Source organism: Aulonocara stuartgranti, assembly GCF_965226115.1.
Source record: "Aulonocara stuartgranti genome assembly, chromosome: 3".
Classification (NCBI taxonomy): Eukaryota; Metazoa; Chordata; class Actinopteri; order Cichliformes; family Cichlidae; genus Aulonocara; species Aulonocara stuartgranti.
In genome coordinates this window covers 68,801,503-68,819,061 of record NC_138941.1, presented here as the reverse complement: position 1 = coordinate 68,819,061, position 17,559 = coordinate 68,801,503, and the positions used below count along the sequence as shown (strand labels likewise).

Genomic DNA, 17,559 nt, shown 5'->3' with positions numbered 1-17,559 from the left:
ATGTGCTTTTGTGCTGAGGTGTTTTTTCTGTTCTCAAACTGTTCTCCCACTAGGAGCTCAGTCTGAGTGGAGTTTTTTTTCTCCTCCTCTTACCTCATGTAGTGTATTTTCGTTGTTTTTTCCTATCAGCCTACCTTTCTGACATGTCTGCCCAATGTGATGTTTGTGTAAAGTTGGTCAGAAGGTTCCTTTGTGAGTGCGCATGCGCCATTAGCGTGCTGCCTGCTGTAACCCCTAATTTCCCTCAGGATGAATAAAGTATTCTGATTCTGATAAATGCCATGGATTCTACACTGTAACTGATGTGATGTTCTATAAGGTGGTTTCAATAAAATAAAAAAAAGAGGCAAAAATTAGTTTGTTTCTTTATTCAACTTTTGAACAGTGGGACTCAGTCAGTATATATTCAGTAAATGCAAATTATTTACACGGCAGTGCACTACAGGCATAAATCTAGACCCCTAGATAAAACATTATGGGTCATTCCCACAACCCACAGCTTTACTGTGTTCCAGCAAAGTATCCAATAGCAGTGACAACTCCTCCACAGTAGCAGGTGGGATTTTTCTGTTTTGAGGACGGCTCCTTTTACCTGTCACTACAGATGTTCTGTTTATGTTTTGATCAAGAGCCTTTTTTTGGGCAGCTGAAGAGGAGAAGTCTATCTTATGGCCAACCTCTGGCTGTATCTTGGTCATATTACCCAGCAAAACCCAGTATGCAGGTTAATCTGTAACAGTCATTGTGCTGTAGATCAACACTGTTGCTTCTACATTAAACAGAAGAGCAGCGACATCGCTGCAGGTCTCTGCGACTCCGGCCATACAGGTGCAGTGGGCGACTTCAACCTTCCCTGTGATGCTCACAGTGACCCATGGCTGCGATGCTGGTTCATTCAGTCTTTGAGAGTGCAGGACCTGAAACACACACAGACAAAGTTCATTTAAAGACAAGAACTAATGAGCCAAGGCCGACGTAAATGTGTTTAATCTACTTTATCATAAATGTAACAAAGTGTTTAGAAAGTTAGCACAAACATGTGATTTTTCATTTCTTTATGTGTCCATCTATAGAACGCTGCATGTTATAGTGTAAATCTGCCTGTTCTCTGTCAGAAACCTGCCAGCAGAAAATGAACCTAAAGTATGTAATGCAAGGATGTCATCACTTTAGAGATGGAGAAAGCATAAAGTGACAATTATGAATCACTTAATATGATAAGGAGATTCTGCAGGTCATTGATCAAAGTATAAAACTAAAATAAAATGTATTTTTAGTGACACAGGATACAAACATGGAAGCAAGATGTGTAATTAGGATTATTTATAATAAATATGAATAGTGCAATTTCTTTAACCATAAAGAATAACAATCCTTCAGGACAATGTCACATCAATGCACTGAACTCACTATGTTATCCATCTAACAGCCTCCACATGTTCTCACTGTAATTTCCCCTCATGAATGAATTTATGCTGCACTAATGTGAATGTTTGCAGGGAAATCAAACGCGTTTCACTCGCAGTACTCGAGCTGACTTACCTTTGTTTGAATGACGACTTGTACGCGCTGATTCCACAGACAAGGTCCGAAAATATGTCAGGCTACGTCAGTAGCGGTTGGTCTTCAGGGTTTCTACTCCACGGCCGTATTTCATACGGGTCCACATTTCCAATGCACGCTATTTTCTGCAAGTACCGCCACTTCGCCTCTGGACGCAATCGGTCTCTATACAGTCCATTCTCTTTTGAGCTGCTTTTAAGCATCTTTCTTGTAGTCGTCGTTCCAACACAGTGTGTTTGTTTTGATTCGTAGACCCCGAAAACGACGCTGCGCTCCCACAATGCTTTGTGGCGTGACGTCAACTCCAAAGCCCTATGAAGTCCTATTCTACAGGCTGATTGCCCTTGTCACTACCCGATCCGTACCGGAAACCCGATCGGTACCCCGCATGCGCAAATCTTACGTCACTTCCTCTCTTTGCCAACATTGCGACATTCAATATGTTTGAATGATATGGTTAGCGCCCAGTTAGCTCCTAGCATTTCTCAGCAGCTCTGCCTCCTTTTCGACTACCAGGACATTTAAACAATGAATAATCCGTATCCGCAACAAATTTTTGCTTTTCTCCTCAACAGAAAGCGTTCCCCGATTGAACAACAGCGCCGTAAAATAAGAAGAATGGTGCCTAATGACAGAGTTAATAATACAGACTTTATAATATGTCACGCGAAGATTCAGCAGCCAGATGAAGTGTTTACTGGCAATTGACAGTGATAGCGGACATTATCATCACTTTTCCAACAATCCTCTCCACACCGACAAGCATAAACACACTCGATTATCACTAAATCAAATTTAACACACGTTTGTAATGACGCTAATTCAGTTTACAATAGGGTTCATTCGCTCAGTCAGCAGGTGGCGGTGTCCTCGTACACTGGGGAGTACACTGCCATTAAACGAACAGAAGAAGAAGAAAACCCCTGCACATGTGCGGTACGGATCGGGTAGACCCGATCTGTCACTATCTTTTAATTTTTTTATTTTTGTCTACATTATATTAAATGTTTCATTATCGGAAACATGTTAAGAGATACTTGTTATTTTTAACATCTTAACAGATACTCTGACCTGTAACTATCGTAAAATGCTTCAACCGGAAGTAGACACCTTTCGCACATGCGGGGTACCGATCGGGTTTCCGGTACGGATCGGGTAGTGACAAGAGCACCTGGCTGCAGCCACTGTGGAGCTCCACAGTAACCGGATACACGTGACCTCCACACTAACCGGAAACACGTGACCTCCACACTAGCCGTAAACACGCATGGATACCGTGGAAGTCATGCAAGTTGATCGCAAAGGTTGGTTAAGTCTTTATGAAACACTTTTTTTGCGTTACAAAAACATTCCTCCTTATTTTAATGTTTTTTCATCGTGCTCCATGGCAGAGAAACACACAGATATGCTTTTTCCTGGGCCTGGTTTAAGTAAGAGAGCTGGATTAACGGCTTCTGTGGGCGAGAAGAAGCAAAAAACACATTTTGCATTAGAGTATGATTTATTGTTGGCGTCAGAGATGCAAAATAACGAATACTTCAATACTGTACTTAAGTAGAATTTTCTGGTATCTTTACTTTACTGCTGTACTTTTTTGTGCCTACTGTATACTTCTTTATACTTCTACTTCTCACATTTTAGCACGCGTATCTGTACTTTGTAATGCGTACATTTGTAAATCAGCCCCCCGCACGCGTGCTTTGGACGCAAGATTACTTCAATATTTTGTACATAAATTATATTTTAGACCCTGTACTTCTTACTTCGACTTGACTAAAAAGTCGAGTCAGTGCTTTTTAAACAGAGGTATCTAAACTGTTAGCGTCAACACTGTAAATTTCATCACAAACAGATTTATATATTTATCAATACTTCTATTCGTCATTCTTTTCTGTACAGCTTTTTTATTGCCCAGATTTTAGTTAGCCCCTGTTCAATTGACTGTTATATGTCAATAGAAACATGTCTCACAAATTAAAGTGTCTTGTAAAATATTTGTGGGTTTTTTTCAAGAATTTTCTTCCCAAATCTATTACATGCCAACTGTAAATTGTTATTTCTGCTAAAACCTTAACTTAAATGTGTATATGGTGTTTATCTGTTTCTCTCTCTGTTTTAGATGCACATATCAATCCGGAATTCGGGCTTAAAGCCAGAATTGCAGGAATGCAACACGTGTTGCAGAGGACTCTTTCACTGCCCTCTGTGCCCCACTTTCAGCCCTACTGTCAGGGCAAAGATTGAGGAGCATCTAAGTGTGCATATAAAAAAATGCTTTGCCTTTCAAAGGTATGTTTGTATTAAATATACTTTATAGTTATAAATATGCACTTTTTTTAAGCACTTCTGCAGTATCTTTGTTGACATAAAAGTTGCTGTTGATATTGTACAGTTCAGTGCATTCATCTGCAACCAAAATAGTGTTTTTATAAAATATATTTTTATTTACTTTTCACCACTTTTCTTGACATAACTTTTGTGATCCATACCATTTTGCTTTCATTATTGAGGTTGGCTTGGATGTTTTTGTTAACATGTACAATCTGATTGTTAGACAAATTGATTGCATTCTATACAACTACATTTAAATTACATCTGTTTGTTTGTTTGTTTTTTCTCTTACAGATAAAATGATATGCCGGTGCAGGCTGGCTTGCAGGACAACAGGACACTTTCACCGCCCTGTCTGTAAGATTACAATCATACGGCGTGGGGATATGGCAAGGCATATATTGTCTTGTCAGCATTCTTCAGTGCCAAGTCAGCCACCATTATCAGGACTGCTCCCCGCTGAACTCTCCGAGGAGACCCATATTCCTCCGGCAGTACTCTTCGAGGAGCCCCGTCTCCCCCCCCCAAGGTTTTGTCTTCGGTATCTGAACCATTTTCTGAGTCTTTGTTAGAACATTCATATGCTCCACCCTCTGTGTTCAATAAAACTGCAGCTGATGGAAAGTCCATGAAAATGACATGCCCTCACTGTGGCCTTACTCTTCGTAGCTCTGGCAAGCTATTTGCACACTGGAGAGAGGAAGCCAAAGCTGTGCTTGAAGGACAACACGTGCCAATTTTCAGACTGAAAAAGCGCAAGTTCCAGGAAGTCAGTCAGGTCAGTATTCACTTTAAACAGTAGTGTAATTACATGGTTAGTGACATTTGAATAACTGTTGTAGCGACTTCCACAGTCGCTACAGGCCGGGGCTGGAGCCTGCCTATTTGCCTGACGCGCTGTCAACTTTACGCAATAATGCGAGAGATGGAATTGTTTGCTTGTTTATTAAAGTACTTTGAGAGTTTACAGAGTAATATCATCAGCTCCTGATTCAGACTCTTACAACGTCACAGGCTCTAATAAACGAAGCGAAACATGTAGTGCAGCGGTCAACAAAAATTACGGCTACCGAGCCCTCCTCTCTGTCAAAATCAAAACCCATGAATGACAGACTGACAACGCCCATTTATGTCACCGCTAGCACCCACGTGACTCCCATAACAACCAAACAAATAAAAACCCAGTGATCATCAAAATTCAATACATTCAATTATGGCTCCTACAACTGTTAAAAAACTGTTCTGCAACAGAGAAATAACTGTTTTCATCCCCATTTGCCTGACACAGGAGCCAGCAGTTGTTGAAGATCTGTGTCCTGCTGTGCAGTGGGTTGTCCAAAATAAGGCACTTTTCCGTGGACATGTAACAATGCCAAAATATCTGTCCTTAAATCAAGGGGACCAGCAGAGGGTCTTAAGAGACATGTCAGAGGAAGAAGACACTGGAGCAAGGGACTTGTTCCTCGTTGTTTTTCAGTTTGCAGAGGACATGGAGCTCTTTTTGAAAGCATGTGCTGATGAGCAGGGGCTAAGGGTCAGTGCTATGACATGTAATGGACAAATGAAGGCACTGGCTGTGTTTGTTTGTTTGTTTAATATGTTGTTGCTTTTTTGTTTTGTTTTTTACGTAGTACAAAATTCAAATTAAACTTATTTCAAAATGTTGTTCACTTTATTCTGTGTCCATACTTATAATAAAGGATTACAGTGTAACAGCATTAAATGTAACAGCATTTTTTTTGAAGTTGTAATTTCAAAATAAAAAGCTTATTGTTGATATTAACAGTAAAGAATTGTAATCAATAATATTTTTATACATTTTAAACATTAACACTGGGCTCTATCCTGGCCAATTGTGGACACTTCACTTATTCTTTTTTTTGACTACTGGGCCCTATTTCAGGAAGCCGGTTTAGAAAACTCAGAGTGAAAAAAGATACGCAGGGTTGAGTAACCCCGAACTGTCCAACTCGGAATATTCGGTTTCAGAAAGGCTGATAACAAGTAGTTCAATCAACGCGGAGTTGCTTTAACCCCAAGTGAAGCGCGCGGATGAGGATACATAAAGCCCTGATAAGCGGAGCACAGATTAAGCGAGTCACCATGGAGACGGAGGGAAAGAAGGCGCGGTCAATGTATTTCACAGCGCTTGAGGCCGAAATTCTGATGGCAGCATATGCCGATAACATGCAAATTCCGCGGAAAAAAGTAACACAGCCACAGCTGCAAAAGAAAGGGAGCATGCATGGCAAAACATAGCCGACAGAGTCAATGCGTGAGTGTTAATATAAACATTGATCTAGGGATTTCCACCCATTTAACACGTTATTTTATCATATGTTATTTTATTTGTTATTTTATACATTTTATTTTGTGACGTGATGTGAGCGCAGGTGCAACCCAACAGGCCCCAAACGTGCCTGGCAGCAAGTAAAAATGAAATATAAAAATATAGTCCAAACAGGTAAGGTGTAATTGTATTATGAGCCATAGTGCTTGGTCTGTTTGTCCCACGTAAATCAATTGCAGTTAGAGGCTACATTAATTTTCTTTCTGTAAGCACTTTTTGAAATTATCTGAGCACATTACAAGTACACATTTGCTTACTCTGTATGCTCAAATGTGGCCCGTTATAGCCAACAGAAAAAAAGCGGAGGCCCGAAAAACAGGTGGGGGTCCTCCACCACCACCACTCACAGAGGCTGAGCAGTTGGCCCTCAGCCAAAACAGTGGGCGCCCTGTGGCCGAAGGCATCTCTGCGGGGACATCCTCTGAGTCAATAACCCCGCAAGACACAAGTGCCTACATAAGAGGTAAATTCAAAATAATACATGATGTGCATACATCCTTTCTTCACAGTCACCTTTGCAGTGCTGCTCATTCATTTGATAAACTCTTTACCATAATGAATTATTTTGTAGTGAAGTTATTTTCCTACTGATTTTGCCTTCCCTCAGTCTTGGTTGTCTTTGAGAGCATAATGACAATGAAGTGTAAGGTGATTGGTATGTTTGTTAATTGCCATTTGGTCCCTTGTAAGTTATAAGTGACCTGTATAAACCTCATATTCTATCAGTTGATGGTGGTGGTGTACTGCATCTGGTGCAGCCTCCTGTTGAGCCAGACCAACATGCAGTTGTGAGTAATACTCCACAGATTATATGAGTTTACAGTAGAACAGCAATGTTGTTAATTTCCTTACTACAGGAAAATAATGAAGAAACATTGACAGCTGTTACAGAGGAGGAAGCAACAGAGACACTTTATGAGGTTTACATCTTTTAATACTTTGTGTACAGGAAACACAGGCGACCAATAAAGCCAGTTGAACAAAAAATCTGTTTTTCCGTCTTTCAACATGTTGAGGTGATGGGTCAAAAGAAATGATTGTGACATATGGTGTCTCTGACTGCGCTTCCATCTTGTATGTCCGTGGGAGGGTCAGGATGTTCATGGTTTGGATCACTGCTGATGTTTGGTTCAGAAGGACAGTGTTCTCCTCTAATTGTGGCAATGTTGTGAAGAATCACACATGCAACAATAATGTCACATGCCCTTTCTGGGGTGACCCTGAGTCTTTGCAGGCACTGGAACCGGGCCTTAAGCATTCCGATAGTCATTTCAATTCTGGCTCTTGTCCTGCAATTAGCCAGATTATATCACTGCTGTGGGCCCGGTTCAGGGTCAGGGTAAGGGGTAAGCAAATAGGGTAAACATGGATACCCCCTATCACCAAGCAAGTAGCCAGTGAACTCTCCTAAGACAGAAGGATACACTTCAGTTCAAATGTCCCTGAAGCAATTGGTCTTTATATATTTTAAAGTATTCTCAACTCACCATGTCCAAATTTTGTGCTCAGTGTACATTCACGGAATATTTGTGAGTCATGAACAGAGCCTGGCCACTTGGCTTCCACATTTGTGATAATGTTGGCAGCATCACATATGATCTTCACAGTGCAGAGAACACAAATTAGCATCCATCACCATGATGAAATAATTTGTTAGTTTGAAATGCTACAGGGAACTATGTACCTGTACATTAATGCTGTGGAAAGACTTCCTGTTCACATAGTCTCCTTCATTTACTAAAGGAGCAATGATTGGAATGTGAGTGCCATCTGTACAGCCAATCACGCCTGGGAACCGTGAAAATAAATGTAAAATTTAAGTAGTAGTTCAAATATCACCACATCATAAATTAAGTTTTGGTCATCCTGATACCTGCAATTTTGTGGAATCCCTCTTTGATGAATCTTGTGGGTCTATGACCGGGTAACACCACAGATGAGTGCAGGAGACGTTTCAGTGCAACTGTAACATTCCTGACTGCCCGACAGACGGTAGCCTTGGAAACGTGCTCAGCGTCACCAATATTATACAGAAAGCTCCCGTTTGCAAAAAACCGAAGTGCAATACAAATAATATGTACAGAACTGAGAGGATGTCCGCGATGTGTCACATGCGTAATATATGGCCTGAGGATGTTATTCAAATAACTTATAGATTGTGCTGAGAAACGGTAACGTTCGCACAGAAAATCATCAGGAAATGATAAAATGTCCAAACGCGCTCTAATCACTCTCTCCCGGCGGAGAGCTCTGCGGAGGATTTGGGCTTCATGATCTACTGGCTCTTCAAGGAAGGGACACGCCATGTCCGACACTTCCTACTGTCAGGTTTCCGACAAAGGGGCGGAGACAGTCAGGGTTAGTTGAAGTAAACCTGCTAGGGGGCAGGTTAGCTTCACGGCGTGTGTCGTCATAGTGACTCACTCAGGCTTCAGCTGAACTCGCTTTGTGAAACCGAAAACCCAGAGTTTTCGTTAACTCAGGGTATACTTACTCAGTTTTTCCACTAAACCGGCTTCCTGAAACAGGGCCCTGCACTGCAGTGGACCAAAACAATGACACGGGTTTGATCTTAAGGATCTAATAGTTGTGTGTGTTGTGCATGACATTGCCACACAAATATGTATTTGCAAGATAGAGTAGAATAAATTATGACGCATGAAATATTACATAGGCTGCAGTGAATTTCTGTTGATGCAGCCTATTGAGCTTTAAGTTTCCCAGTCAAACTTAGCTTTGACGCACCTGCTAACAACACTTTTACTCTTTTACATTTCATAACAAGACACCATAGCCAAAATATTAACAAAATATATATTATTAAAAAATTCAAAGCTGCAGCACATACAGCAACAAACATCGTTAGTAAATGTGTCCTGGAGTTTATGCAGGTGCAGAAAGTGCTGCTGCTGTAAGTAAGCCTAACAGCTTACAGATCACTTATTTTTCTGGAAAGATGGTAGGAAAGGCATCACTGCTCATTTCTACAGTCTCCCAGATCTTGGAATACAATCCCTTTGTACCATGAAACCACTTCGCAGTACTATGAGTCCACTAAAACCTATAAAGAGAGTGATCCTGGAAGAAATGGGGCACACACTAGTGACCTCAACAATTGCAAGACAGCCTTTTCCCCGATGCTCAGATGGGGAATAAAAGGAAGTTTCATGAAAACATTAGGACTTTATCACCGTTTTATCTGAAAAGTTAATGGTAATATATAACCTAATTGGCTATAAAGAGTAAAAAATTTAGATACAATTTTGATTTTGATGAAAAGGACTGGTGCTATTTTAAAGAGTCACGTCGGTAAAAGTAGATAAATGTTTTAAGAAACATTTTATAGCATTTTGTGAACATACACAAAAAGTGGCCATTTTTGGCAACAAACAAGCTGAGAGAGTTTTATATTTTTGGCTCTCCTTGAACAAAAATAATAGTGCATAATAATCAATGTTGATGTTAATCAATTAGATGTCCCAGACTCTACTATTAATAATACAGCAGTCCCTCGTTTATCGCTGGTGTTACGTTCTAAAAATAACCCGCGGTAGGTGAAATCCATGAAGTAGCCAACTTTATTTTTTACAATTATTACAGATGTTAAGACTGTAAAACCCCTCACTACATGCTTTATACACTTTTCTCAGACAGGCATGAACATTGTCACACTTTTCTCTTTTGTTTAAACACTCTTAGAGTTCAAACCTTCGTAGAAACATAAGTCCAGTATTATGGAATGAAACCTAAAGGTGCATTTGAGGGTGCAAAACGTTTCGTCGGCATTGTTGTGTTTGTTTGGGAGAAAACTTCCAAACATACAGTACAGCACTTCAGAGTTACACTGCTAGCATCAAAGATTTATGTAAATTCGACAAGCTAAACGCATTCTGTACTGTACAGCAGGAGTCCCCAACCTTTTTGCGCCACAGACCACTTTAATGTCAGACAATATTTTCAGGGAACGACCTTTAAGGTGTCGCGGATAAATACAACAAAAGAATAAAAAAAAGAAACTGTGGTATTTTGTAAATGTAATAATAAACGTGACTTGAGCTGTGCGCCAATAACAATGACAGTGACATCCTCCTCTCTGCTTCTTAACGCTATCTGGTCGCTATGGTAACGCGTAAATAGTTCTTTCAAAATAAGACACACAACTACAACCATACATTTCACACCGGAGGATCAACTCTCGCGGAACGGTACCAAAAGACTCACGGACCGGGACCGGTCCGTGGGCCTATTAGGGACCGCTCCTGTACAGGAGACACTGGACTAGATTGATTGACAATGATCTACAGCAATCAGAACGCACAACGCGATGTACTGTAAAAAAATAAATAAATCAGCGAAACAGCAAGTGTCACTTTTGGCCACGAACAATTTAGGGGATGGTGAATTTTTTTGAACAAACCCAGAGTGTTAAAACCCCCCACTTAAAAACATTTTTATTTCTCAGCAGCATCAATAGTGACAAAAACGCAATTTAGTTTTCGATGTCAAAGTCGATTTAACCGAAGTTACGTGTTTCCGGTTATTGTGGAGGTCACGTGTTTCCGGTTACTGTGGAGGTCACGTGTTTCCGGTTACTGTGGAGCTCCACAGTGGCTGCAGCCAGACCCTTCTCGGTAGTGACAGCCCTCCCCCACGCTTGTACCTGTGGCTTCCTGTCCTGAGGGTTGGCTCTTCTCCTGCCCTGCACCCTTTGTTCATATTCAAAGACTATTTTTCTGTATGTATTCTTACCCCATAGCAACCGCCAGATTATAATGTTGCAGACAATCACAAACTCTACAGTCTGTCTAACTCCAGTGTATACCAAGCAATCTATTATTCTTAACAGCAACAACATAAACTGAACCCACATTAAAGTTGGCTCGGTGATTACCTTTATATGAGCCCACAAACCGAGAGAAACTCCGTGATGAAGCTGAAAGTCTTAAGAAACAGATCAGGGAGCAGAGACCCACGTGGTTCACGCTGATCTCGGCTACGATCCAGGACACAAGGGTGTGCAGATCGATGCAGAAATTAATCCCAACGTTGGCAGTGGTATATGTTCCTGTAAGTTTACTACTTTACTCCCGTTTCATGAAAAAGCAGCTCTCTCTGCTCGACTCCTCTCCTGCACACACACTTTGCTCCGCCTCCTTTTCCGGCTCTGCTGTGATTTGTTGCTGTGCGGTCACGTGACTAAGCAGACCAACGTAACCACGTGGGGTGTTATTTCAAATGTAGCGCCTATCTCCTTTTCCTAAACTCTTTTTCTTGCCCTCGTTGGAAACGTCATCGTGGGAAGGAGATTTGCTAAGGACTCAGGGAAAGAGAGGACCGGTGCTGAGAATTGGAACAGCCTTAGGCTGTATCCCAATTCAGGTTCTGCAGCCCTAAAGTACGCAGCCTTAACGGTCCACAAGGGCCTCGTACTCAAAGACCGCTAAGGCCGGAAGTGCGAGGCTTGTGAAATGCCGGTCGATCTCCGTCGCGCTGCCCAGGTTGCCTAGCAACCATGATACTAACCGCTGGAAACGTTTCATACAGCTTTGTTTGAGAGAAATGAAGGAGAACATATTTTGTTCATTTGTTCGTTTGTTTCTACACGAGCTTTGTGTGATTTAATAAGTATCTGAGGCTGAGACCACATGACTGTAAAACATGATTGTTGGGCTTCATTTCTGTACTGAACAGTCATTTTAAGATTAGCTAGTAAATAACAATTATGTTGTTCATGAGACTAAAGTCAGTGTAAATATAATATGGCCAATATTATAGTTATTATATTAATCATTATTAGTTATTACAGCAGTGAACTTGAACAATTCACGTAAACAATTCACTTTTATTGTCACATCACATGTGCAGGTACACTGGTACAGTATGGAAGAAATATAGTATCATCAGAATTCAAGTATTTTTAGACATTGAATTTATGACACTGATTTTTTATCCTCCAAATTTCCCTGCAAAAATATTCACCTGCAAAAATTCACCTGAAAAAAATTCACCTGCAAAAAATTCATCTGCAAAAATTCACCTGAAAAAAATTCACCTGCAAAAATTCGCCTGCAAAAATTCAACTGCAAAAGTGATGAACTTTAATGACCCAAGCCAGAGCAATCAGCACCAGATCGAGTCGAGTGGCTCTCAGCCAATTAAATTACGCTGTTTGATCACATGACACCGTTAGCCAGCAGTGTGTCTCCTAAAAGAGAGCTGTTTAAAGGTGAGTGATTAAGTTTTTCTCCTAAATAGAGATCATTACAGAACGCCTAGTCCTATTTAAAATCCCATTTATTTTTATTATTTTTTTTATCATCTACTCGAACTAAGGAAAACGTTTGACTAACTCAAAGACAATTTCCACGCCTCCCCTGCCTGTCTGCAGAGGCAGTTTTGAATTTAGGAGCAGCAAGATGGAAGCGGCAAACCCTGGCGATTCTCCGGTAAGTATATTGTTATTTATCTTCAAGTTTGTCTTTTGAAACGTTAATGTTATTTAAATCCGTTGCTCACGTATAAAGTACACAGACGGGGTCTTTGCTCAACTCGTCTGAGGCGTGTCTCACTAAGCGCTACATGCTAGCATCCTGCTAACCGAGCTACCATTTACATGCTGTGCTTTAGAAAATAGGATACTCGTTAAAAAAATACTCCGCAGATATTGATAGATAGACGAACACTGCAAATATAATGTTGGAAACGAGAACGGCCTTTGGTGAAGGGGTAAAATACACCATGAATAAAGCCATATAGTGAATTGGCTGCCATGGTTGCAGAACAGCCTGATTTAATGACAAGAATGGGGAAGAGTGAGGTGAAGTGAACCAAAGCCACAAAACACAGTCAGAAGAGGCGGCAAAAGGGCAGTGATCTGTCCGTCAGTATGAAGTTGGTGTGTGCTTTGGTGAACAAAAACTCCAGACCGGTAGCAGGAAGATGGGAGACTCGTGTTTCACTGGAATAGTGGTGAATTAAAACATCCTTTGTTGGGGACATTTCGGTGTAAATGCATCCATACAGGTGAGACAGAGGCAGACCAGACAGTGAAGAAAACAAGGCAAACATTAGAAATATTAAAACGGAAATATAGGATTAATATAACATACAATTTGGGAAAATGTAAGGAACGCAATGTAAATGATATTGTAAAGTCATTAAAACAGCATACTCTGATTAAAAGAAACATGTAATTGGGTAGGATAATAATGTTAAAAAAACATGTACAAGATGGGTATGTATACTTGTAGCCAGAATTTAACAACTATAAAGTTGTAGCATGTCAGTACCTTACCCCATCCATTATATCCACACTTTCAGAAAAGGATATGGTCAATATCTTTACAAATACTATCTAAACTTAAACTGGATATTCCCTCTGCTTCTTCTGCTTCTCGTATACACCCTCAGGGTTTGTGATCAGCCAGCGGCTGATATGATCATTAATCCTGTAAAATATTCTTTCGGTTTATGAATCTGTTTGCATGGATTTCTTAATCCGTTTCCACTGTTAGCAGAAGTTGTGCATGCAGTTTTGGTGTGCTGCTCTCCAAGACTACAAGCTGCGTTAAAGTTGGAAGTAACTGGCCGATGTTCCACTGTTAAAAGACCATCTGTTCATCAAGAAATGACCAGGTGAAAAAGTCATAAACTAAACACTCTGCATGAGCATGGAATTTAGGATGCAACTTTATATCTTACCTGCTCTACACTCAGGGCTTGAATTACAACAGCAGTCAATCACATAAAAAATTATACTTTTGGTAGTTCTGTGTCTCTGTCTCTCTCCTCCAAACCCAGATGGCTGCTGGTACTGAACCGGGTTCTGGTTCTGCTGGAGTTTTTCCTCTGCACTGTCACTTCATGCTGCTCAGTGTGAGGGATTGTTGCGGTTGAGTCCATATGTCCTGCGAACAACTGCTGGGCAATGACACCATGCAATCTTCTGGGATTCCTTGGATAGAAAACCTGTGAACTGCACTTGTCCTTGGTCTTCACAGCTCACCTTTTTACTGTTTATTGAATCAAAATGCTCCAGTGACATGGATTCTACACTGTAACTGATGTGATGTTCTATGAAGTGGTTTTAATAAAAAAAAAAAGGCAAAAATTAGTTTGTTTCTTTATTTAATTTTTGAACAGCGATACTCATTCAGTAAATGCAAATTATTTACACGGCAGTACACTATAGGCATAAATCTAGACCCCTAGATAAAACATGATGGCATTATAGCAGTGACAACTCCTCCACAGTAGCAGGTGGGATTTTTCTGTTTTGAGGACGGCTCCTTTTACCTGTCACTACAGATGGTCTGTTTATGTTTTGATTGAGAGCCTTTTTTTGGGCAGCTGAAGAGGAGAAGTCCATCTTATGGCCAACCTCTGGCTGTATCTTGGTCATATTACCCAGCAAAACCCAGTATGCAGGTTCATCTGTAACAGTCCTTGTGCCACGGATCAACACTGTTGCTTCTACATTAAACAGAAGAGCAGTGACGTGGGTGCAGGTCTCCGTGACTCCGGCCTTACAGCTGCAGCGGGCGGCTTCAACCTTCCCTGTGATGCTCACAGTGACCCATGGCTGCAATGCAGGTTCATTCAGTCTTTGAGAGTGCAGGACCTGAAACACACACAAAGTTCTTGTCTTTAAATGAACTATGAGCCAAGGCTGACATAAATGTTTTATCTACTTAATCATAAATGTAACAGTGTTTAGAAAGTTAGCACATACATGTAATTTTTCATTTCTTTATGTGTCCATTGCTGCAGGTTATAGTGTAAATCTGCCTGTTCTGTCAGAAACCTGCCTGCAGAAAATGAACCTAAAGTATGTAATGCAAGGATGTAATCACTTTCAAAATGGAGAAAGCATAAAGTGACAATTATGAATCACCTTATATGATAAGGAGATTCTGCAGGTCATTAATCAATGTATAAAACTAAAATAAAATGTATTTTTAGTGACACAAGATACAAATATGGAAGCAAGATGTATAATCGCTCAGTTTGGGGAAATTGTGGGTAGCCTGCAAGGGCCTCAACTTCTCCATACCCACAATGTGCAACAAATGGGCACAGCTGATCTTCAACAGTGGAACATCGGCCAGTTACTTCCAACTTTAACACAGCTTGTAGTCTTGGAGAGCAGCACACCAAAACTGCATGCACAACTTCTGCTAACAGTGGAAACGGATTAAGAAATCCATGCAAACAGATTCATAAACCGAAAGAATATTATTTTACAGGATTAATGATCATATCAGCCGCTGGCTGATCACAAACCCTGAGGGTGTATACGAGAAGCAGAAGAAGCAGAGGGAATATCCCATTTAAGTTTAGATAGTATTTGTAAAGATATTGACCATATCCTTTTCTGAAAGTGTGGATATAATGGATGGGGTAAGGTACTGACATGCTACAACTTTATAGTTGTTAAATTCTGGCTACAAGTATACATACCCATCTTGTACATGTTTTTTTAACATTATTATCCTACCCAATTACATGTTTCTTTTAATCAGAGTATGCTGTTTTAATGACTTTACAATATCATTTACATTGCGTTCCTTACATTTTCCCAAATTGTATGTTATATTAATCCTATATTTCCGTTTTAATATTTCTAATGTTTGCCTTGTTTTCTTCACTGTCTGGTCTGCCTCTGTCTCACCTGTATGGATGCATTTACACCGAAATGTCCCCAACAAAGGATGTTTTAATTCACCACTATTCCAGTGAAACACGAGTCTCCCATCTTCCTGCTACCGGTCTGGAGTTTTTGTTCACCAAAGCACACACCAACTTCATACTGACGGACAGATCACTGCCCTTTTGCCGCCTCTTCTGACTGTGTTTTGTGGCTTTGGTTCACTTCACCTCACTCTTCCCCATTCTTGTCATTAAATCAGGCTGTTCTGCAACCATGACAGCCAATTCACTATATGGCTTTATTCATGGTGTATTTTACCCCTTCACCAAAGGCCGTTCTCGTTTCCAACATTATATTTGCAGTGTTCGTCTATCTATCAATATCTGCGGAGTATTTTTTTAACGAGTATCCTATTTTCTAAAGCACAGCATGTAAATGGTAGCTCGGTTAGCAGGATGCTAGCATGTAGCGCTTAGTGAGACACGCCTCAGACGAGTTGAGCAAAGACCCCGTCTGTGTACTTTATACGTGAGCAACGGATTTAAATAACATTAACGTTTCAAAAGACAAACTTGAAGATAAATAACAATATACTTACCGGAGAATCGCCAGGGTTTGCCGCTTCCATCTTGCTGCTCCTAAATTCAAAACTGCCTCTGCAGACAGGCAGGGGAGGCGTGGAAATTGTCTTTGAGTTAGTCAAACGTTTTCCTTAGTTCGAGTAGATGATAAAAAAATAAAAAAATAAATAAATGGGATTTTAAGTAGGACTAGGCATTCTGTAATGATCTCTATTTAGGAGAAAAACTTAATCACTCACCTTTAAACAGCTCTCTTTTAGGAGACACACTGCTGGCTAACGGTGTCATGTGATCAAACAGCGTAATTTAATTGGCTGAGAGCCACTCGACTCGATCTGGTGCTGATTGCTCTGGCTTGGGTCATTAAAGTTCATCACTTTTGCAGTTGAATTTTTGCAGGCGAATTTTTGCAGGTGAATTTTTTTCAGGTGAATTTTTGCAGGTGAATTTTTTGCAGGTGAATTTTTGCAGGTGAATATTTTTGCAGGGAAATTTGGAGGATACAAATTCAGTGTCATAAATTCAATGTCTAAAAATACTTGAATTCTGATGATACTATATTTCTTCCATAGTACAGCACATGTGAGTGAACTCTGTGTCAAACACTGAGCTTCAGTAAAGATTCAAGTTTCAGTTATTTATATTTCCCATCACCATAAATCTTCACTCAAAGACAAGAATCTTTTACAGTGTATAAATATGTATAGATGTATTATATGTACGAGACAAATAATGTTCATTTAATTTGTTGGCATTACTAAATTTGGCTCAATGCTTACATATATGTGCAAAATGAAAATGTACGAGCTGTGATAACTGTTTCTGATAGAATGAAGAGTAGACTGATATATTAAATATTCCTTTATTGGATGAGGAAATCAGACCATGTCATAACTGCTTTAAGTCATACAGAATAGATATCAGAGCCTTAAACATGCTGACTTCTGCTAAATGGGTCAAACTGGGCAGAAAGTCTACAAACACATAACATCCTTATAGAATATGATGTAACATTATAGAAAACCCACAAAACGCTACGTCCAGATGAACAGATTCAACTTTCGGAGATTTACTTTGCTGGATGA

At 40.2% G+C, this 17,559-nt stretch overlaps 1 protein-coding gene and 3 long non-coding RNA genes across 5 annotated transcripts in view; 2 read left to right on the top strand and 2 right to left on the bottom strand.

Moving 5' to 3' along the window:
• LOC309693916 (uncharacterized protein) overlaps positions 1-11,397 on the bottom strand; it is a gene marked incomplete at its 3' end in the record, with an annotated part of 30,559 nt that extends 19,162 nt beyond the window's left edge. The window contains exon 1 of the mRNA XM_082513560.1: positions 11,136-11,397. The remainder of the gene's footprint in view (positions 1-11,135) is intronic.
• The window catches only part of LOC309696372, a 239,317-nt gene that overhangs the window by 34,917 nt on the left and 186,841 nt on the right, over positions 1-17,559 (top strand). The window lies entirely within an intron of this gene.
• On the top strand, positions 12,282-14,357 carry LOC309696691. Of its 2 annotated transcripts, XR_014273621.1 has the most exons (3): positions 12,282-12,470; positions 12,633-13,879; positions 14,045-14,357. It is a non-coding gene; the product is annotated as an uncharacterized lncRNA (long non-coding RNA). The 2 variants fall into 2 exon arrangements; XR_014273622.1 differs by having other exon boundaries at positions 12,633-14,357.
• Positions 14,432-16,890, bottom strand: LOC309696781. The gene is made up of 3 exons (XR_014273652.1): positions 16,714-16,890; positions 16,492-16,549; positions 14,432-14,864 (listed from the first exon to the last, which is right to left on the bottom strand). It is a non-coding gene; the product is annotated as an uncharacterized lncRNA (long non-coding RNA).